At 41.6% G+C, this 23,880-nt stretch overlaps 1 protein-coding gene and 1 long non-coding RNA gene across 4 annotated transcripts in view; both read left to right on the top strand.

Moving 5' to 3' along the window:
- PLCB1 (phospholipase C beta 1) overlaps nt 1-23,880 on the top strand; it is a 691,592-nt gene that overhangs the window by 160,758 nt on the left and 506,954 nt on the right. The window lies entirely within an intron of this gene.
- On the top strand, nt 1,804-8,051 carry LOC137207540 (uncharacterized). The gene is made up of 3 exons (XR_010935144.1): nt 1,804-1,889; nt 3,157-3,342; nt 7,230-8,051. It is a non-coding gene; the product is annotated as an uncharacterized lncRNA (long non-coding RNA).

Below are 23,880 nucleotides of genomic sequence, written 5' to 3'. Positions count from 1 at the left end.
ATTCAATCTCATGGATGGAAATATACCTGCTGTCCACTCCCAAATTCATATCACCATTCCTTCTCTATGCTTCTTTTGATCTTGAAGTTGTCTGACACTACCACTTGCATGTCTGTCATGCACCCTGATTCCTCATCTGCCACTGAACCCTCAGTTTCCATACACCCCCAAATTGCTGCTCCTCTTTCCTTCCTTTTTAATAAATTCCATAACTATCTACTGACTTGCCTAAACTGGATACGTAGGGATCACCCTTGGGTACCTCTTAAACCCTTGTCTCCCACTATCTGATCTATCACAGTGTCCTGTTGATTTATATCCAATATCCATCTAGAATCCACACACGGCCCCCCATTTGCACTTTCTCTCAAGGCTCAAGGTCTTCCCTGGATTTTCTTGGCTGCCTCTTCCTTAGGGCTCTACTCTAATGTCACCTTATGTATCAGTGATCTCTTGCCACTTAATGCTGTGTCTTAACCACAAAACCTCCCTCGCATACAATCCAACAGTGGGCATTTGTTGTTCACACATTTCAGGGGGTGGTATCTACCTTGATAACTCTGCCTGTCTTAGCTGAGCTCACTCACCTGTCTGGTGCCCAACTACGTGTTGGCTGATCTAGGATGGCTTCAACTAGGAAGGCCAGGATGGCTTGGTCCTAATCCACAACATCCTCCAGCAGCCCAGTTGGAGAATATTCTCCAGGTGTATGGTAGAGACACAATAGCACAAGTAGACACCCCACGTCTGTTCAGTGCTCTGGTTTGTCACATCTCCTAACATCCTATTGGCTGAAGCAAATCACATTTCTGAACTTGGGATCAAGGGGCAGGGTATTAGACTTTGTTTCCTGAGTGAAAATCTGCAGATTCCATGGTGAGGAGCATGGATGGGAGGAGGACAATGAATTGGGGCCATTAAAGCAATCAATCTACCACACTGGGTCAGAGATGCTCTTCCCCCCAGATCAGAGTCTCACCTCCCCCATTTATACTGTCTCACAGCATCCTTTCAATTACATCATATCCATATGTTTGGAAGTGATTACTTTTCAGTACCTATTTACTACTTAAAACTATTATCCTTCTGAGAAAGGAGAGAAAGGAGCTCCCTTTTGTTTCTTCATTTTCAGAGACTAACACAATGCCTAGTTCATGGTAAGTGCTTGATAGATGTGGAATATGTGATAGAGCAGAATCAGCAGTGGGGCATCTCAGGGTGCCCCAGACAGGGTGCTGTTTACATCTGCAGGTAGAGAGAACTTCAGATCAGTGAATTGGCCCATCCCCCATGAGACCTCTGATATCATGAGCCTTTTGAGAGATGCCCCAGTTCCTGAGGCTGTGGCTGTGATGTCCCTCTCTCCATGGACCAAAGATGCAGGCAGGAGTCATTACTATAACACTGAACTCAGAGACACCTTCCCTGCCTATTTCTGCCTGTTAGACTCCTGCCTGGAATCACAGGAACCAGTCAAGGGAGCTGGAGAAACCCTACCACTCCCTGAAAATTCAGCTCCCTGGAAATTCAACTCTCCTTCGAGGAATGTATCCTAAGGCAATGTATACCCTGCTAATGGCAGGTGAGGCAGTATCATCTTCCGTTCAAAGGGCAACATTTTTGTTAGTAAAACTTTCTTGCAGTTCAAAAATAGGCCATTTCAAAGAGCTGAGTTTGGTACTTCACAATTTAATAGTTAAGTCATTCTCTGTCTATTGTAAAGAGTTTTCAAGAGAATTCATGAAGAACTAGAATGCCCTTGAAAGATCCATAATACTCTTTTTTTCTGACCAAATAGCGAACGCAAGCTTCATTAGAACAGTTGAGTACAGTTGCATGGATTCAACAGGAATCTATATCCTTTGAGAGAAAAGGCAGCCAGAACTCTGGTAAAGAGAGCCCCCACCCACTGCTCTACCAAGACCTGCCATTATGCATCCCGTCCCATCCCCCACATGCTGAACAAATGAAGCTCCTACTGCTGCTGGATCCGGTTCCCCATCATCCTGCTGTGCATGCTGCTTCCACCATCTGGAATACCCTCTTCCTCCCCTCCTGCCAGTCCAGAGTCTATGTGACATCTAGGCACTAGGTATTATGGAAATTTAAAACGTGCATATGCTTTGACCCAGTGCATTTGTCTTGAAGGATTTATTCTAAGGATGGAATTGAAGTTGTGCTTTGAGATTGCATGGCAAGACTCCAGAACATCAGCAGTATTTCTGTCATCTCCAGGGGTGGGAATTTGGCGACCAGGGACGTGGCTTTGACATCACATTGCCTGGATTCAAATCCTGGCTCCACTATTTGCCGGCTATATGACCTTGGCCAAATCAGTTAACCTTTTTGCCCCAAGTATCTCATACATAAAATGGAATTAATATTAGCAACTACTTCCAGGGGTTGTTGGGAAGATTTGAAGTATCAGTAAACATGATGTACTTTGAACACTGCCTGGCACCCAGTAAGAACTCGGTGCATATGAGCACTTATTGTTTCCATTATTTTTGGATTTTTCTTCCTTTTTCTTGTGCAGTTGCTACTACTAGCACAGTTAGATCCTACTCTTTGTTGAGGCCTTTTACGTGGGGCTCTAGCTAGTGTAGATGTTCCATGAATAATTGTTAACTTGTCAAGAAAAATAATGAAGATTCTTAAACTAAACTAATTTCTCGTAGAGGAACACATGCCAACTCTCTAGTTTGGGGAAACTACTTCTCTTTTCTGATATCATCTGAAGATGTCATGATAGTTATTCAAGACACTGGCAACTTGATAATAGGCCCAGATATGTGGTCAATTTAAATTACTATGAGTCCAATTTAAACAGGCTTGATTGGGTCAAAATTAGCCTTTTAATTATACTGTATCTAACATCAGGAGTCAGTGTTGTGCTTTATCTATTTAAAACTTTGGCTTTCAATTAGAAATGTAATAGCAATGTGTCGCATCTTCTCATTGCATGTGCAGAATGTAGCTTTCTAGTTTTTTCTCTCCTTCGATTAAATAGCATTCTAATCACAGCTGCTGAGAGAAGTTGCTAGTTGCATGCTCTGATGCCTCTTTCAATGTTTAACTTTCTTTTATTTTTTAACACTCTTATTTATTCATATTCAAACTGTGTCTGAGATGAATTATTTCTGTCTTCCCTTTCAGGTAAAACCTAGGGTCCTTTTTTATTTTCCAAAGAACAATTTTATTTATCAAATATCGTATTGTGTCATTAATGTAGTATCTGGACAATGGGATGGAGTCTTGAAGATGGTAGGAGACAGTCTTGGTGTAAGAAGATGAAAAAGGAAAATAGACAAATAGAATTACAATGGATTACATTGATTGCAGGTAGGGAATCTATTACGAGGCTTGGTGTACATGGAAAGAGTTGGTGGTCTCTCCTAGGAGAACAAGTAGAGGTGAGGAATATTCTGTCCTGGACCAGGCAGGGTTGACCCCATCTCAGTGTCCTGCATGTATCCCTGAAATGGAAGGTCTCCTCCCATGAACAGCTCCTGAAAATATGAGAAGAACGTCTGGGCTGAAAGAAGGCTTCCTGTTCCCTCTTTGTTACATTAGTCTTTATATAGATCTGGGGTTTCAGATGAAAGGTCATGATTTTCTCTCCTGGGTTATTTTGTCTCTGGGTTGGTTTGCCTTTACAGAAAGGGGAGCCGCTACTTCCTGACCCTGCCAAGAGGGCTGAGCTTCACCTCCTGAGCAGATGGAAGCTAGAAGAATACCACAAAGATGGATATAAATTTTAAAAGGGGTTTGGGAGAGAAACAAGGGAAATTCAAGGGTGATAAATCATTTTTTTACTACCCTTCTTATTTATGGTGTATTACTTCCTTCAAAAAGAACAAGAGAAGCACAATACGAAGAGGGTCATTTTTAAATCTCCAGAGAACATTCTATTTTTTTTTCCTCCAAATTGGCCTTTTATGTCCAGTCCTAGGTAGAATTTTTTTTTTCTGGCAAAATCAGCAGGAACTCCCAGGTGGCTAAAATCCACCCCACATGTTGTTGCAGAGAACATTTATAGCACATTGTTCAGAGCAGAATAACTGAGAACGACAGGGGGCTCTTGAAATATGCCTCTTCGAGCCCCAAATTGGAGACCTGTTTTTGTCATTTCAAAGTTTCGATTGGGGTCTAGGATTCAAAGCAAATACCAGCTCCTGTGGAACACAAACTTTAATTAATTTCCAGCAGGAGATGAGTGATTGCCAATAAGCCATGAATTAAAATGGAACGGTGCACCAAAGGCCAGGTTCTCATCTCAAATGAATAGCATTTCTTGCTGTTTTCTTGAAAGATCATCTCAGACAGAGAGGTGAACAAGCTTCCACGCCAGCTCTCCAACTGTGAGGGGTGAGCAGTACTGGCAAACGCAAAGAAGTAAGTTCTGGTCCAGCAGAAAAGGGGGAACACGACTGACGGACTCAAAGGCATTTTGTTAGTGTCCCCAACAGTGATAGCTGTGATATTTATGGAGCATTCATTTTCCTGGACTCATTATTTCTCATATCGTCATAAGCCTCGGTCTTGGGAGGGTTCGTGAGGGTTGTCTGTTTCCATCACTCAGTGGAGGCTTGTAGGGACCACTTGTGCCAAAGGCATGTCCAGGTGCTGCTTGAATCCTCCTGTGACCTGAAACTCCCTCCCTCTAGGAACAGCCTGTTTCATCTCTGAGCAACTCGGCCAGTTTCCATTTTTTCCTAAACTGGAGCCAAAATGCATCCCCTACTGCTTTAATCCACCGAGGCTGATTTATCCCTGAGGGCCAAACACAATGAATCAAAACCCTTGTCATGCTTGATAGCTCTTTAATAAAAGGGAAGGCAGGTCTCGCACTCTCCCTGAGGTGCCTCCTTTATGATCAAAACATCTCTGAATCTTTCAAACAGGCTTCATTGGGCATGATTTGTGTGTGAGTGTATATCCACTTGGTCTTGGGCAAATGATAATAATAATCATTATAATCATAAATAGCACTTACAGTGGGCCAGACAGTGTTCTAAGAGCTCACAAACTCCCCACCGCAATCCTATGAACTGGTTACTAGGATTATCCCATTTTATAGATGAGGAAAAATGAGACAGAGGTTAAGTAACTTGCCCACCAGGATTTGAATCCAGAATTTACACTCCTAACCATGACATTTCAACATTTCCCATGTGCTTGTCTATTTCAACCATACTTTTCCAGAAGACAGGAGCCGTTCACAGTTTCCTGTGGGAAGCTGATATTTCTAACATTTGCTCCACACTGGACGTGTGCCTGTAATTTGAGATTTATTGTCTTGATTAAGCCTCTCAACACTCAGCAAACATTATGAGCCCCATTTTTCCTGCTGAGAAATGGACTCAAAGTGGTTAAAGATAACAATGCAGTAGAGTCAGGATTTGAACCCAGGCACTTCTGGGTCAAAACCATGGAGTTTCCATTCTACTGTATGCCTTAAGGTCCACGGCCAGTTGAGGTTTTCCACAAGCTTCAGCCACCTGTGGTGAATGAATGAGGAGCTACTTCCTGCAAAGTGGAGCCCGGCTGTCTCGACTAGTGTCCCCTAGTGGTGTGAGAGATGGGGCGAAGGGACTTCTAGTTTATGGGTTGACCTCAGGCATTCAGAGGCAAAATCACCACAAATCTGGTTCTCTGAACCCCCTTCAGTCTTGTTATTTATCTTTTCCTTAATCCTGAGGTCCTCACCTCACATGCACTGCCATGTAGATTCAGCCTTTAGCAACTGTCCAGATTATCTACTGAAATGCTTATTTCTGTGCCAGTGCAATGGCTAGCTTTGATTTTTATAGAGCTGCATGCAAAGAGAGAGTCTGAGAGTGGGAAGCTTGATTTGTGGGTTGCTAAAATAACTTGGGTCTGTGAATGTGGCCCCCTAATGATGAGAGGCCAGTAGCAGAGGGTGGGCAGGGATGCTCCCTGGAGTGAACCCTAGGAGCCTAAATGAGGGCCTATTCTTCCATGTCTGCCATGGACAGGACGGTTAGGTGTTTGTGGAGATTAACACATTCCTCTTTTGGAGCGTAAATACTCTCAGAGGATGTGAAGCCAGTGGATAAATCTCATAGAATAAATTGCTTCATTGGGTTGCAATTTACAGAGATTGACTTTAGGGAATAAGTGATTTGTTGGAAAAGAAGGAACCCAAGAGGGTGGAAAGATCAAAGTCCCATCTTAGTTATGAATCATTAGGGCTGGGAGGTCCCACTTGGCTTCCTGGACACGTTTAGAAGGAATGTCCCAGAAATACCACCTGCAGGTCACTGGTCATGCCAATCTGTGGAATCTTGTATACAAGTCAAGTATAAGAAAGAAACTCATTACCTTTTGATCATATTTACTCAAGTATTGGATGTAATGCTAGGTCAGCTTCTCACTTTGGGCAAATTCTTTAATGTCTGCAATCCACAGTGTTTTCATCTGAAAGTGAAGCTTATAATACTAACTTTTTGAGACTTAGGGATTGAGTTAGTGTCTTACATATCAGAGACAGACTAGTGCTGACATGTGACAGATGCTCAATAAAATATAATACTATTAAAATTATTGTTGTTTGAATATTAGGTTGTGGACTTATTGAAAAGTGAATGAAGGGCTCTCCTCTTATACAGTTTTCTTTTCAGTTTAAATAAATACTTGATTTGGAAACAGGGAATCCTTACAAGTTACCATGAAATGTTACCATCTGAGAACTGCCCCTGCGATTTATAAACATTAACCAAATCCCCAAGAATTAAACTAGAGCTAAGTGCTTTCTTAACGAGGCAGTTTGGAGTTTTCAGACACATCTTTTTTCCTTTAGCTCATTTGCAAATACTTATCTCTGATTTAAATCATTCAAATGACTTCAGAAACACAATGGAAGCAGTGCAGAACTAACTGTTTCCAACTGTCAGTTCTGATGAGGGATGATGTAAAATGGGACGTTTAGCTGGCATCCTGCAATGGTCTCTAAATAGAATAAACAAAAGCATCATGTTTAGTGGCTAAAAATAATGTTTCTTGTAAATGCAGCGTGCCTGGAGATCTCAGGGTGGGAGTGGGTGCCTCTGGGAATGGGCAAAGTGCTTGCGGGCAGGGGCACTCTGAGGGTCAGTTAAAAGGTTCTCAGTCTCTGGATTCAACTTTAATTGGATAAAATTGAGTAAAAATGGCCTTTCTTCTCTCTCCAATGTCATCTTCAACTGAATTATGGACTGAATCTGCAGAGGTAAATCTAGTGGAAGAACTGAACACTCCATTGATTTACTACAGATTATCAGTTGGAATAGTCCACTGAAGACCTGACTGCAAAGATGAGACTGCTTCCCTTTATCCTCCAGACAGTATTTCAGTGTTAATGAGATTTTTTGTTTGTTTTTTTGTCTTTTTTTTTGGGGGGGGGTGGTTCAGCAGATTCCCCTCCCTGCCCTGCTAATCGTTAATTTTGTTGTTAGTTAAGAACATGTGTACTTGACTCATGGAGCTTTATTTCTTTTCTACAGATTATACAGTAGAGCTAATTATTGTCTGTTTTATAGGGAGCTTTAAATTTCAAAGTGGTTAATCCAGAAATTTTTTGCTTGGATTGAACAAGCAAAATACATTACTGTTTCCTGCACAAGACCTGCTTTGAATAAGGGGACAGCATTGCATAGCCAACAATGAAAAGCCAGATCGGATAGGAAGGCCGTACACAATTTTTTTCTGAGCAAAACATTTGCTTTCAATTTATTATTCAATACATGGATATATAGCACTTACCATCTGCCAGGTAATCTATATTCTTCACAAACATTATTTAATCTTCATAATGATTAAATGAGTAAAATACTATGAACTTTTCCATTTTATGGATGAGTAACCTAAAACACATAGTGAAGTTGAGTAACTTGTCCAAGACTGTATACACAGTAAGTGAAGAAGGTGGGATTTGAACCCAGGCAGTGTTCATGAGCTCAGTCAACACTCTATCTGTACTTTTGTTCATACCTCTTGATTAAGTGTAATAAAAGATATAATAATGACAATAATAAAGCCTGCCAACATAAGCACTGTCACTCTTTTGCCTTTATAATGCTGTTCATTCAGAATCCCAGATAGAAATTCTCATAGAAGCTTTCCTTTTAATATTAAAAATAGCCTCAAATTTGGGGATTTAAAATAAAGATCCAAATAGAAAATTTCCAAAAGGTGGACTTAGAAGCGAGTATTACTGGGAGAAAACATTGTAGACTTAGAACCAAGTGTTACTGGGGAAAACATTATGTTTCAGTCAATAGTGTGGTCTTTGGGATCATCACCTGATGGGGCTGGGAGGCTCAGTATTTTTTTCTCTTTGTTTTTGGAGATGACGAACCTGAGAAGTGGAAGGGAGAGTGGCTGGACCAGGGTTTTACGTCCCACTAGTGATAGAGATCCATCTGGGCATATGATTCCCAGCTCCTAAACCAGCCTTTCCGCTGGACCATTTTCCTGAAATAGCTTCAGACGTCACAGCCCAGAAGCCAGGTCAAGGACGTGCCAAAGTCTGAATCCAGCAGATGCCCTTAGTCTTTTCTGTATTCCCCAAGCAGCTTAAAGCAACTCAACAGTTTTTCCATAGGACCTGGAGCAAGGTGGGTGCAAGGGCTGTCTGACTCTTTGGCAGGAAGGAGCCAGTTGTCTTTTGAAAAGATGAACAGCCGATGAGTATCACCTGGACTTGTGCTAATTGATGAGTTTTTTAAGTTGGTCCAATCTCAGTTTCCCTTCCTATCAGTGATGGTGTTGGACGAACTTCTAGAGTGAGCCTGACTGGTGCTTGATTTTGAAAAAACAGAGTGAGGAAACCCTTTGGTGGAGCACAATTACCATATGCCCCTTGCCAGTTTTCAGAGGTTGGGAGACCACTGCAGGGCTGGGGGCTCCATTGCTGCCTGTCTCAGTGTAGGATATCATCTTGCCTTAACTGGAGGGGGGCTTTTCTCTCAAGCCATCAGGGCCTTGCAAGGTGTCCAAGCATTCCTCCCATCTGTCTTGGGCTGGGGAGTGGATGGCACAGTGAGTCTGATGAGTGTCTTGGGCTACGTTTGAGGATTGTCCCCGTGGGACTGGCTAACTGGATGGGGACCTGGAGAGATTCTCCGAGCAGAGTTGCGGGCACTCACACTGGGCAATTTATGAGCTCTGGGCTGATTGTGGATTGTGGGTGGCAACTCAAGGGTCAGTTTAGTGCTGATTTGGCTTTCCTGAAGCTCCAAGGTACTGTTAGGATATCAGGGGTTGTTAACCTCTTCTGAGTCCTTGGCTCCTTTGACGAAACCCTTGGAATAATATTGTTGTTTTCAGTATTTATTGAGATAAATTTACATATTATAAAGTGAACATATCTTATGTACAGTCATGACAAATGTAAACATAGTCACCATCATCCAGACCAAAATAAGAACACTTGTATTATCCTAGAAAGGTTCCTCATTCATTTCCCAATAAATCTTCCCTACCCTAGAGTCCACTACTGGTTTCTACCAGCACAGATAGTTGTGAACTTCATACTGTTGTCTTTTATGGATAGCTTCTTTCCTTCCTTATAATGTTTTTGAGCTTAATCATGTTATTGTGCATATCATGGTTTTTTTTCATTACTGCATAATTACATAAGGTTTTTGAGTATATAATTCTATACATACAAAGGAAACTATTTTGAAATACAATTGTCAGCATATTTTTAGAAAACATTGATTATGTAGTTTGGTATGTATGCCTCTTTATTAATGCATTAATAGCAAGCTCTAGCCATGGGTCTAATAGTCTAGTAACTACTGTAATTGTGAAGCAGCACTGAACATATGCAGTGGACATCTGGCATATCTGTAATGTCATATGAAAACATGTCATTTTTTATTGGTGGCAAAATAACAAATATTACCAATATTAATGTGGTTTATTATCTACCTTCTTAATTAAAGAAATTGCTTTGTTAGAGGCTAGTAAAAATAAAGATATTTTGCCATCCTAATCACTGGCCCCCTGAATTCCGTGGACACCATGTTGTAAACCCTGGTGATCTGTGGTTGTTACGTGGGATGGTCCTCCTGGCTGAGTCATTCATTGCTTCTCTTTCACTTTTTTGGCCTTTGAAATCTCTAATAAAGTCTTTGGGGGCTGGACAGCTGGCTTCATCCAACTCCTCTCTTACATGTGGAATGGGAGCTTTTAGCCAAAAGGTCTTTTCAGGTCCCCATTTTCATACAGCCCTAGGCTGTCTCTCTGAGTGGACTCAGGGAGGCACTTGGGATAAGAGAAGGACTTCTGTGAACAAGAAGGTTTGGTTTTCTAAGAGAGCTTTGATTGGTCCTTGGAAATATCCCTCCATGAGGCGTTGAGAGGGAAATTCTCTCTGCCCCCAGAAGAACGCCCAAGACATTCCTAGACCACAAGGGTCATGCCAATAGAACCAAGGACAAGAGAATTCCTGTGCCCACAAAATAGCTAACATAGAAAAGCATTTATTTTGTTGTTTGAACACAAAATATAACATTTGAAGATTTCTACAAATATATTCCTTAGATCTGGAAACAGTAACTAAAATAATGTCACACATTGATGTCTGTATTCTAAATGGCTAAGATTTTGTCAGCCGAGGCTACGAATGAGAAATAGAGGCCCCATGATGACCTAGTCCATTCAAGTGTCAAGTTTAAGTCTCCTGGTTCAGAATTAAAGGGAGCCATAGGGTGAGAAGCAATCTGTGTCCATAATCCTGTTGACAGCACTTTTCTTCAGGCTTTGATTCAGAGTTCATCTGCTCCTTGCAGATAACCCAATAGCCCGGAGCTCAGCATTGCCAGGCTGGTTTCCATGGAGCTGATGTGCATACCAAACCAGGACTTATATTTTTGTGTTTGCCTCACACATTTCCAGTGCTAAGTGTTCTTCTAAGAAAGGGATTAGCGTGCTAGCCAATTAAGAGAGTATGCCAGAAATAAAGCACCCAGGGAATTATTCTTCAGGTTATATTACTGCTGCTATGCCCAAGAACAGAAAAACGGTTGATTGGCTTTCTTAGGCCAGCACTGAGTTTTAAAGATAAAATGTCTCCAGTGAGGTCTGCAGTGGTTTCTTTCTTTCCTTTTTTTTTTTCTTATTATATCTTTTAAGCAGTTTGCAAATGATTAAAACAGATTTTGTGTGTGCATGTGTGATTTTATTGTGGAGCAGGAATGGATTTCTGGAAGGTTATTAACTTTGGAGATTTTTTGTTTTTGTGGCCGTGGGTCTCTCTAGTGGAAAAATATTGCCAAATTCACTTCAAAATATTTTCTTAAAAGACATCACTCTTTTTAGAAATTATCCAAATTATCTGAATCAGCTTTTCCTTTTTTTTTTTTTTGGCCGTACGCGGGCCTCTCAGGACGTGCAGGCTCAGCGGCCATGGCTCACGGGCCCAGCCGCTCTGCGGCATGTGAGATCTTCCCGGACCGGGGCACGAACCCGTGTCCCCTGCATCGGCAGGCGGACTCTCAACCACTGCGCCACCAGGGAAGCCCTGAGTCAGAATTTTTAATTAGCTTTAATCATCAGAACTAAAGCTGGAAAAAATTTGATTCTAAAATTAATCGATGGGGAAAAAAGTAACAGTAGTTGCTTCTCGGTGGTGGGGGCAAGGATTGGAGTGAGAAGATGTTTCATATTTTGATGAGGTTTGGGTTACATGTGGGTGCATTCAAAACTCAGGAAAGTATACTTAAGATTTATGTGTTTCACCTTACATACATTTTATCTCAAGAGAATAAAACAATAAAGTTCTCCATTGCAAAATCTGGGGTTATTGTATCAGATATTCAGAAAACCTAGGAGCTCCATGGCACAACTGGTTAGCGTGTGGTACTTGTACACAAGAACTCGACTCTGAGAAAAAGTGGCATAATGAGTGACAGTTCAATCAGCAATACTTGGAAATTATGTGTGGCTATGTTCATTCTGCTACTTCAAATATTTACCCGAGTCTCTAGATACCTGTGGAAAGGAGTCTGTTTCCAGAAAGCGCTACCTTGATTTATAGTTTTGTTTGGTCAGCCCTGATTTGATTGGATTGGGAAGTGCACCATTTGGACTTCATTTTGATCCATCTTCCTTTTTAGAAATGAGAGGAAAGGTATCAGTGACCATGCCTTTGACTGGGTGGCATTTGGTAACCCAGTTTCTCAGGGAAAATTTAGTTTTTATCTCTTTTAAATGTATCAGTCCTCAGACAGTGGCCTGTCCAATGGTTCAGAAAGCCTTGGCTTTCTAAAATACTACTAGAGCTCTGGAGTGATCTTTTGCTTTTACCAATGCTTTGACTTTTCTAAGTTGCCATTTGAACTTGGCAAGGAAGCTGAGGAAGTGGTACCCGAGGCAGTTGAATCTGATGGAAGTGGGCTCTGAAGTCCTGCCTTGAAGTTATGGTTGATCCATATTACACAAGTGACAGAAACATGAATGGACAGATGTGGGCTTAGAATGTGAGCAACGAAGTACACCTCATGTCTAGGTGGGAGGAGAACGAGTTCTTGATCTCCATCTGCTTGATGGCTTTTCTCTCTGTTGATGCCCTTCTCTCCTCTCACCACTCAACCTCTGAGTCCATGCTGCTGTAGAAATCACTGTGGTGGCTCCCCCAGGTTCCCTTCACAAGGCTGTGCATCTCCATCCCAGCTGTGAGTGGTTCTGAGGCTCACAGCTGCCTCCCTTCTCAGAGGATTACCCTTGGCCGACGGGAGCTGTCTTGTCAGGGAAATACAGATCTACCCCCAACACACACACATACACAATTCTCCCTGTTGCCACAAGTAGTAATAACTCTGTGGTGTGATTCATGTTCCAGAGCTCCCTATGGGACTGGGGCAAAGACTGAACTCAAACACTTGTCTTCCTATTTATCTTCCCCATGAAAATGGTGAAAACCCTCAGCAGAACTCTAAAGGGACTGATTCAGATCAGGATTCTTGGCCTTCCCCAAACAATAGACGTTAACCAGAGGCCAGTCAGGAAATTCAGGCAAGGCTTTATTGGGGCCCCTGCAGCTGCAGGAGGGAGCGAAAACAAGTAACAAGTTCCTTTGCTCAATCCCTGAGGAGGAGGGGGGCCGAGTTCCTTCCCTATATGGGGTGATGGTAGGGGTGTGTCCAGGGGTCGGGCTGGAGGTGTGGCTTAGGTGGTTTGCCCACCCCTGTGGTGGTGTTGACTGCAGGGGGCATGTACAGTACGCTGATTTTGCTCCTGACACCCTGTTTTTACTCTCGGCTCTTCAGAAGTGGCAGTCGGGGTTTTTCTGGTCTTTTTGTAACTTATCATCCATAATTTGCCCCAATTGAGCATGCACACAGTTATTTTTACTCCCTTATGGTTTCTTTGTATTCTGTTGCTCGAGGAGACATTTGTCTAGGTGCAAGCTCTGCAGCCAAGGGTCCCAGGTCCCAGGTCCCAGTCTGTCTCAGGACCAAGGCACCCACCTAAAGGCAACAGCAGTGACTGCCTCTAAGATGAATTTACATGTGCGTAGTTTGGTCCATGTAATTAGCTATTGGCCATTTTCATGTTTTTCCTGCCCTGAAACCAGCTGATTGTTGTGCTTGGGGAGAGCAACAATTCTTGTATGAAACAGAGCCAAGCGTAATTAACCTCCCACATGTTAATATTGGAGGGAAAACCAGGAAAAGCATGTTTTTAACATTTTACTTCTGTTGCTTCCCTACCATATCTGAAAGGGCATCACTTATCGCTCATTCCATCTGTAGAACTTTTAACAGGAGGGACACATACAGAAATATAAACCCTAACCTTGAGCCATTAGAATATTCATCCCAGATACTTTGTAGCTTCTGGGAGCCAAGAGCCTCTATGTTTTCTCTCTGGGGGAAAAAATGACTTCACCCTTCAGTTGGCTCTACCATGTATTGAAAGGGCCACGATTTGTTGCAAGTGACTGTTCTGTTCAAAATAACTGTGATTATAGAGTCACAGAAAAAGTATAACTGTTTATTCTGCTTACTTTACATTGAAAATGATGTTTATGCATATTTGTATTTTAATGAAATGTGAAAGGAAGGGAAATCCATTTCTTTCTCTTTAGAGTAAAATTCGGGTGCCCTGGAGGGCTTCTCAGCCTGCCTGCAATATGAATTTTATTTAAAGCAGAAAATACCAGCAGTTTTTTTTTTTTTTAAGTAAGGGGAAGCAACAACAACAAAATGTATCAAATATTTGTTTTCAGAATAGTGCTGTGTAGTGAGCTCAGGAGTCTGTGGTTCACTAGGAGAGACAAGGCTCATCTGGTGGTTCTTCTGGTCCTGGCCAGGCTCACTGATGTGCTTGGTGGTCAGCTGGTAGTTGTCTCATCGCTGGAGCCATGGAGACAACTGAGCCATCTCTCTCTCATTCTCCAGCATCCAGCCTGATCATGTTCTCCCGAAAATCAAGGATGAGAGCAAGCAAGTTCTCTTACCTAGTTTTCATGCCCCTGCTTGTGTGACATTTGCTAATATCTCATTGGCTAAACTGTGTCACATAGTCAAGCCTAGGGTCACTGTAGGAGAATCTATAAGATTAGTGGCCAAAGGTGTAAATACTGAGAGGGACAAAGAATTGTATGCATTGAAGCATCAGCTTTACACAAATACATAATTTTATCAAGTGAAGTAGAAATCTCCCTAGCTAGAACCCTAAAGAACTTGATATTTTCTGTCTTTTCCTTTCCAGACACCTGCTTCTACTCATTTTGACCTTTTTCATCAGAAATTTTGCACCCATCATTTCTCCTTCTTGGATTACCTTTTTTTTCTCTTCCCTTTATCTATCCAAATCCTAACTATTTCCCAAAACCCAGCTCAAATTCACTTTCCTGGAAACCAAATGCCTGTGTCATTGTTCAACATTTACAAACTACCTTATTTAATAATTATTTTTATGTGTGTAAAGGTCTGGATTACTCCAATATAAGTTCCAATAAGTTCCTTAAAGTCAAGGACCTTAAAGTCCTTAAATTATGTCTTATAATTATTTGTGTCCCCCAGGTGTGCTTATTCTATAGTAAGAGCTTAATAAGTATGTTGATTAATTTCCTCTTCCTTGTCTCTACCAACATTATCTACTTCTCTGAGTTAGCATCTTGAGTGTCATCTTCAGTCAATTAGTACCAGCTGCCTTAGCTGTGGTGTTGAGAACTCCATAACCAGGAAGAGTTGTAATGAGCATCATCATCGATTAGTAATGTCTGCCATGGATGCAAGAAGAGGATAGGCCATTCATATTTGGAACCAAAACAGTTCTTAGTTCTTCTCTGAGTGGCATTACATGTTCCAAACTCTGGAGGAAAATAGTAGTAATAGTCATTCAAAAACCATACATTCAATCAAAGTATCTTCATAAGCATTAGTAAACTGCTAAGCAGTAAACTGCTTCAGTCAACCAACCTGACTTTAAATTATGGTTTTGCTAACTTCTAACTCTGTGCCTTTGGGAAAGCTATATAATCTTAGGTTTCCTGAGTTTCCCCATATGCTAAGAAATGACACCATATGACACAAAATGCTTAGGATTATTCTTGGTCCCTAGTAAGCACTCAATAAAAACTAGCTACTATTTTATTATTAAGCAGTAGTAAAATTTACAAGGAAGTAAAATATACATTTAAAATGAAAATAAATATAACTCCTGAAGTTGGAAATCTTAGATGATGGTAGTTGATGAGAAGAATGGAAGGTTAGTGACCCTGGGTCTAACATTGCTTCAGGCCATTCTCAACATACCAGGAATCACTTTGAGCAATGATTCCATCAGCACCTAGTTTCAGTCAAGTTGAATTCCAGTTGGAAAACCACCAATATGGATTTGTTATAGGGTTTTATGACAATTATAACTTAGACAATTGTGGGAGCTACTAAACAGTCTCTGTAGGTCTGTTGTTTGCACATCTGAAGCCAGAGCTTGAAGGGAAGATGGGTGTAATGTAGGGGAGAACAGGACAGGCTGGACCTCATGAGTATGAATGGGATGGATGCCACTAAAACAGACTGGACCTGTGACAGTTCTCACTTCCTCCGACCTTGACAAACAGGTGTCCCGCAGGAGAAGCCTCATCATGGAGCTGAACACGTGACTTACCAGGAGTGGACAACGTGAGAGCAGGAAAAGGCAGAGCAATTGCCTGCCCATTAAGTGAGCCATCAAATAAGTGACAGTGAACATGAACTACAAAGCACAGTGTGACCCTCTGAGTGTGAGGAACAGTATGGCTGCCACTTCACTTCTTCTTCTGACTCCTACAAGGCATCTTTTGTGACCCACCCTAATCAGAAACATACAGGGAAGGAAACTGGGGAATTTTGTTCAGCCCAGCTAAGCTGACACATTACAGAGTCACCACGTACCTCTAGTGACCATGTTTTACAGCAGAAAGAGAACTGGCCTTCAGACTGGGAGATCTGGCCATGTGACTTTAGGCAAAACCATGTAACCTCTCTCTCTGGGTTTTAGGTCTTAATACTCTCATGTGTAATAGTGAGTGTAGGGTGGACTTTTTCATCCTTAAGACCCCTTCCAGCTCTAAGTCTATACTTTGTCATCCCACCTCCATTATGTTTCTTGTGTCTGCCCGTCTTGTTTACACATTTCCTGCAATTCTGTCCCAGGGCAGTCAGCTAAGCCAGAAGGAATGCCAGACAAGTAGAAGGAGCCCATGTGTTTGCCTAAGCTCTCAGAGCTGCTGAGGTAAATGCTGGGGGCAAAGGGCAGTTGTCAGTGATGGAATTAAATATTTACCGTGTTAACCATGACCACTCATGGATTTCAGGGCAAGTTGACCATACTGACTGAAACGTTTCACTCCAGTGTTTCTAATGATGTGCAATCTTGGCTAAATTTGCCAGCTCTCAGAGGGCTGCACGCTATTCAGCAACATTAATTTATTTGCCTCCTTCCAGTTACGAGCAATTATCATTGTGGCAGATTTACTCTCCTTGAATAAGCACGTGCACACTTTCTTGAAGTCTGGCAGGGCTGATGCCCTCCACGCAGAGACTCACTTAGGGTTTCGACATGAACTTGACAGAGTGCTCCCGCTGCAGAACCACACTACGGAGCATTCTGGGGGAAGATGTTATCATGGAATACTCTGGAACAGAAGATTCCAAGAAAGTTGAAGGGAACTGGTTTGGGGGCTCTTACATCTTTCCCCTCCCGCCCAAATTAGTGAATTAACCAGTCCTGGTAAGGTACTAGTTACTGGTTCACAATCTCTTATTGGCAATCCCCTCTTTAGGAACTGACATTGCCTGGAGAGAGCTATCTTGCCCATAGTCACGTCCTTTCCTGCCACACACATCCAATGAGTGTTGATTCCAGTATATGAGACCCCACTCCCTCTGTCCAGTTCAGGACGACTCTGTAGGGCCATCTCAATTCAGAGCCCTAGTGAGGTTGGCTGAGACTTCCTTAGCAACTGTATCACAGCCTAATTGCTCCTTCTGCCCCCACCGGCTCCCTTCCCTTCCCTTCCCCTTCTTCTCCCTTCACCTCCCTTATATAATTGCTGATTCCACATGCATTTCCTAATAAATGCTTGTGTAAAAATCTCTATCTCAGCATCTGCTTTCCAGGGAACCAAAGCTGCAACTGCAGTGACATGGTGGGACATTAACGTTTGGGAGGCAGAGACACCTGGGTGGAAGCTACCTAATAACTCATAGATCTTGGAAGTTGAGTTTCTTTTCCAATTTATAAATTGGTTTTGTTGAGAGGATTAAAGGCCACTCACTTAGTACAGATCTCTGGTCCCTGTTGGGAACATAAACACTCTCACAACACTTATTACCTTCTAGCTTATCTAATTTGTTCATGTATTATGTTTTTTGTTTACTTTCTGTCCACTCTCCCCTTTGCCCACACACCCACAAACAAGAATGCAAACTTCACAAGGACAAGCATCTTTGTTTCGTTTGCTAACATGTTACAAACACATAGTGGTATCAATAAATACTAAAAGAAAGAATGAATGAATGAGTGAAAAGACAAATAGAGACAGGGAGACCAGTTGGGAGACTGTGACAATAAGGTAGGTGAGAGGCGATAGAGGCTGCATGACACGAAAGAATGCAAATGAGAAGAAGCGGAAAGATTCTAAGGATTTGGGGAAAGTACAGTACACAGAAGTGCTTTAAAAACAACCTCAACTTCTCAAACTTGAGGGTGCATCAGATTCCCCTGGAGGGGTTCCTGGGCCCCACCCCTAGAGTGTCTGATTCTAGAGGTCTGGGATGAAGCCTGATGGTTTGCATTTCTTACACATTCCCAGGTGATGTTGCTGTGCTCATCTGGGTTCACACCAGCTTAGAATAGCCTGCCTCTGGCTTCCCCCGGGTTTCCAGCCTTATCCCCTGTCCTTGTCCCCTGTGCCCACCCTGCTTCCTTCACAAAAGTCTCCTTCCAGTTCATCAGACTCATCACTGTTTCTCCTTATCTTCTTTTGGCTTTGAGATCTTCACACCTTTGAGACCTCAAAGCCAAAGCACTCAAAGTGCTCACTTGGCGAGTCCTTGGAGAAGCCTTCCTGAGCCTCCCAGGCGAGCATAAGCCCTTCTGTGAGTCACTGCAATAAGCAATTTGTAATCCCAGCCTCATTTGGGTAATGATTTCTTTAAGGAATGTCCACCATCATGGACTGGGAGCTCCATGGCAGCAGGGGCTGCGTCATGCTTATCACACGCTTTCTCCTCTTACTTACTGGAGTGGTTGGCACAAGTGAGCACTCTCGAAGTATTTGTTGAATGAGCAATTTTAACCCCTGCCCCATACCCATGCAAATATGTGAAATCGGGGAACTTGCAAATCCTTTGTATCGTAAAATGAAAATAACAATTCCTATACCCGAATTGTTACCAGATTCGATAGGCAAAAGAGCTCAGCATCCAACCCACACTATTGTTAAAGCTGTACAGAGGGAGAGGATCCTCAGCCACTTCTGGTACTTGCTTTTACTATTTATTGTTTACCCATCTTGGTTCAGTTTAATAAGGTTTTTGGTTATTTTGTTCATTGTAGACATAAGGAGTAAAATGTTAGTGTTCACCTGGTACCGATAAAACTTCATAGTTTTAAAGATAATTATTAAATAACCCATTCATCTTCTCTCTTTTAGATTGTTTGAAACTCTCATTATTTATTTCTTCTTGAGCACCATTGGCATTATTTTCCTTCCATGGAGAGTACATTAAGAGTTATTTCTTTTCTTCTTTTTTTTTTTTAAATTTAACATCTCAATTCCTATATTAGAATGCAGAGACCAACAGTGAGCTTGGAATTCATAAATAAAGTGGCAGTTATAAACAGACATTATTTCTCTAAAGCCTGATTTCTGTGATACATCCTAGTGTTCATCTTGGGGCTTTAATCAGAAAAATTTTGTAATTTTTTGTATAGTTTATATGACCTTCGGGTTTTTTTTTTAATTCTTTAACTATATCAGAGATAGATATTTGTATTTTTTTCTGACCTTACAGTTATTCAAGTTCATTATTAACTCCTACTTTGATTTTCCAGGGGAAAATACTTTTATTGAATATAATGAACCTGAATTAAGACCATTTTGACTAGCCAAATGCAGATCTTCTGAACCTTTCATTTCAGAACATTTTTAAGGTACTAGACTAGATGTTGTTTTATAGAAACTCTTCATTCTTTTTTTTTTAAAGTAGTATTCTGTGTGGATACACAGTTACACAGATAAATTAGCAAAGGACCAAGGCTGCTTTATTCATCCCTGGGTTCCCACTGGTTAGCACGGTGCCTTCCACATGGTAGATGCACAGTGAATGTTTGTTGACTGATTGCCGTTAACAAAGTTTTATTATTATTTATTTACCCAAGGGCACTGTGTTTCCTTGTGTGTATATTTTGTGGGTATGCATGACAATATTATGTTCCTTGAAAAGCAGACAAGAAAAAGTTAGAAAAAAAGATGTTTTCAGTGAATCAATAAAATGCTTATCTTTGGGTATAATTTTGTGGTCTGATTTTCAAATAATATTGAGAGTCAAAGAGTAAAATCCTTAAAAAATAATGATTTATAATCCTTTAAGTATTAAAAGTGAGAGTGGTGCTCCCTGCTTGTTTTTATAAAATTGTCATTTATTTTTTGTTTGGCCAAGGTGATATATATTTTTTTTTCTTAATTTTTTTTTATTTTTGTTTTGCGGTACACGGGCCTCTCACTGTTGTGGCCTCTCCTGTTGCGGAGCACAGGCTCCGGACACGCAGGCTCAATGGCCATGGTTCACAGGCCTAGCCGCTCCGCGGCATGTGGGATCTTCCCGGACTGGGGCACGAACCCGTGTCCCCTGCATTGGCAGGCGGACTCTCAACCCCTGTGCCACCAGGGAAGCCCCAAGGTGATATATTTTTACCCTCCTTCCAACAGCTAATCTGTTCTACTTAAAGTAGGCTTTGTTTAGTTGTACTGTATTATATCTACGTCTACTCAATATATCTTCTTTGTAATGTAATGTTTTATATATATATATATATGTGTATATATATATATACACACACACACACATACACATATATTTTAATTATGCAGTGACTGCTTTTTTACAGCTTCAAGAACAGAGGTCTTGGAGTCACAAAAACTAATGTTGGAATCTTACCTCCATTATTGTATCAGTTATCTATTGCTGAATCATGCTGCGTAACAAATTACTCCAAAATGCGGTTACTTAAAACAACCCCTGTATCTGAAGGTTGGAGATGGGCAGGGATCAACTGGACAGTTCTTCTGGTCTTCTGATCTGTCTCCCCTGTATGTCTGTGGTTGTTTGACTACAGTGAAAGGGGTGACTGGGTCATGGGTCTCACTTCCAGTGGGATGGCCCAGGCATGTTCACACATTGGCTGGGCTAGGCTCTGAGAGAGAGAGAGAGAGAGAGATAGACAGAGAGAGAGACAGAGAGAAAAAGTACAGGCCTAGGCTCCACATGACACACTCTCACTTCTGGTGCATTCTTATGGCCAAAGAACATCACAAGGCCAGCCAGATTCGAGAGATGTGGAAAGAGACCCAATTTCTTGATGGTAGAGGGTATGGTTACAGGGAGGTTGGTGATCTGGGGCCATTTATGCAGTCTTCCACAGCTATTTACAAACCAGCTTGGAGCAATTTCCTCATACCTCGCCTGGGTAAGGGAGGGTTCATGCTTTTCTTTTCCTTATTGTGACCTCATGAGTGGTGCATTACTTTGATGAAATAGAGACCCTCCTCACTCAACCAAGGCACTGAGTGAGCCGCATGCCTAGGGTCACTACGAATGAGATGAGGGGAGGAGCAAACTCAGTGAAGGTATCATCACCAGGTTTGCAGTGACAGGGTAAGATATGTGACTTGGTATTGTGGCTGCCTGTGTACACCTGGATTTAGAGCAGTGCATGGAACTTTTTCCATAAGTATATGATACATGAATAAATGTTCTTCTCTTTGTGTTGTTATTGAGTTGTTATTAATAAAGTAAGTATGTTTTAACTTTAGGATCTTTCATAGGAACATGGACACACATACATGTGAAATTGAGGATTGTGGGAATCAACCACAAACATCTGAGAGTCTGTGTAACTGCAGTTAATGCTTATGGAGGGTCTGTTATATGACAGGCTCTGTTCTAGCTCCCTTCTATTAGCACATTTGAGTTTTAGAAGGTACATGTAAGGCATCAGGAACTTCCCCGTTTTGCAGATGAGGAAATTCAAGTTCATAGACGTTGTCTTGCTCCAAGTTACCAGCTAATAAAGGTCAATGGCAAGTTTTGCCCTCAGACAGGATTGTTCCAGGCTCAGAGCCCTAAACCATTGCTCTGCAGCTTCTGCTTCAGTGAGGACTTCCTTATGTGGTCCCCTTTCCTTCAAGCCAACTCTCAGGGAAACCAAACCATGGGCGTTGTTCATCTAACTCTGGCTTTGCCCTGATACCCACTCGGTACCTAACTACGGTAATAAGACCTTCCTTTGCCATCCATTCACATGTTATCTTATCAAGGAATGTAAATCATTTTTACGAGAAGTAGTTTTTTTCAGCTTTCCTGAGACCTGAGTGACAAATAAAAATTGAATATATTTACACTGTACAACATGATGTTTTGATATACAAATACTTTTTGAAATGGTTACCACAATCAAGCTAATTAACAAATCCATCACCTCACATAATTGCCTTTTTTATGGTGAAAACATTTGAAACCTACTTTCTTTACAAATTTCAAATTTCAAATTATTATTGACTAGAGTCACCATGCATACATTAGGCCACCAGAACTTAATTGTTGTGTAACTGAGAGTTTATATCCTTTAATCCATACCTTCCCGTCTTCCCTACCTCCTAGTTTCTGGTAAGCTCCATAAAGAAAGAAAGGAAAGAAATAAGGAAAAAAGGAAAAATAAAAGGACAGAAAGAGAGGAAGGGGTGGAGGGAGAGGAAAAGACAAGACAAGAAAAGAGAAAAAGCAAGCAGAGTGCATTGCAATATTTTTCTATTGTCCTCAGTTTTGGGCTCATTCCAGCCATCACTATGAACTTCTCTGAGAGCACACATCATTGAAATAAACTATTTAGGTAGTAAACTAATTTTCTATGTTCAGAAGAAGACGGTACACAATCTCACAACTCACAAAAGTATTCTTCTCTCTTTATTTTGTTTGTATAGTTCCGTACTTGTTCCCTTTTATAACAAAATGTAAACACATGTGAGAAAAATTCTGATTCAAAACAGATTTTAAATCAGGAAGCCCTTTGCCTGCTCCCAATTGTTATTCATCAGACCCCTTATTGTCATTCTCTAAGCATTTCATAAATTTGTTTTTCAGTCCTCTGGTTTCCTCATATAAACCTTCATGTTCTGTTGCCTATGTGTTTGGTATATTTGTTAGTGAAAATCAACTTTTTCAATAAACACTTTTGGTGCCCTGGAGGTTAGGAGAGAATCTGAAGCAACTGGAGGGATGATATGGGTCCTGAGATGGGAACAGTAGGCTTTTGATAATAAGCCAGAGAGGGCAAGGGGTCCTTTAAATATTTTATCAGTACTCTGTGATTCTCAAAACAGCACATATAATAAACTCTGTTGGTACAGGGTTAACAACAAAATTAGACTGGCTTTGGTAATGATAAATGATCTAGAGCTGTGTTAACCAAGTCATCAAGATGTCTCCATGTAAGTGAAAATCCCTAATTAAAAACCACCATCATATATCTGGTCTACCCTGAGCATGGCATTGGGGAGGACACGGGCTGCTGTAGCGTGTGAGTCGGTGCCCCGCCCATGCTCCCTCAGTAGTATCTCTGCTGCTAGCTTCTTGCTGTAACTACTTGTGACTTTCTAACTAAGAGAGCTCTCTGGCCTCTAGAATGTTCTCAGCATGTGCTGGGCAGGCTGAAAGTGTAGAGAGTTAAAGCATCTGGAAACAGCGCTCTGCCAATTGCAGATGGGCTTGGTAGAAGCCAAATCCTTCGGCTCTCAGTTGGGATAAATCTGTGGTACTTTCTCCCCAGCAGGACGGAGACCTGTTACCAGCAACAATTACCTGTTTCATAAAAAACCCGCTTCTGGCTTCCTTCACCTTCCTGCCCTGCCTCCCCACTTACCTTGTTTCTTGGGATCACTTTTCCCATACAAACTCCTTGCACACCAGCCTTTATCTCAGGTGTGTTTCGTGGGGAGCCCTACTGAAGACATGTATCATAATATTCCAACAGTTAGATGACTGAAGCCATCCTAATTTTTAAACTAATTTTTTCTGTCCTTTTCTTTCCTCTGTCAACTCTTCCCTTTCTCCTTTTCCCTTGCATTGTAAGGTTATGCCCTATCCTACAAGGTAA

The sequence above is a fragment of the Pseudorca crassidens genome, chromosome 15 (genome assembly GCF_039906515.1).
Source record: "Pseudorca crassidens isolate mPseCra1 chromosome 15, mPseCra1.hap1, whole genome shotgun sequence".
NCBI classification, from domain to species: Eukaryota; Metazoa; Chordata; class Mammalia; order Artiodactyla; family Delphinidae; genus Pseudorca; species Pseudorca crassidens.
This window is presented reverse-complemented; position numbering and strand designations above follow the sequence as displayed.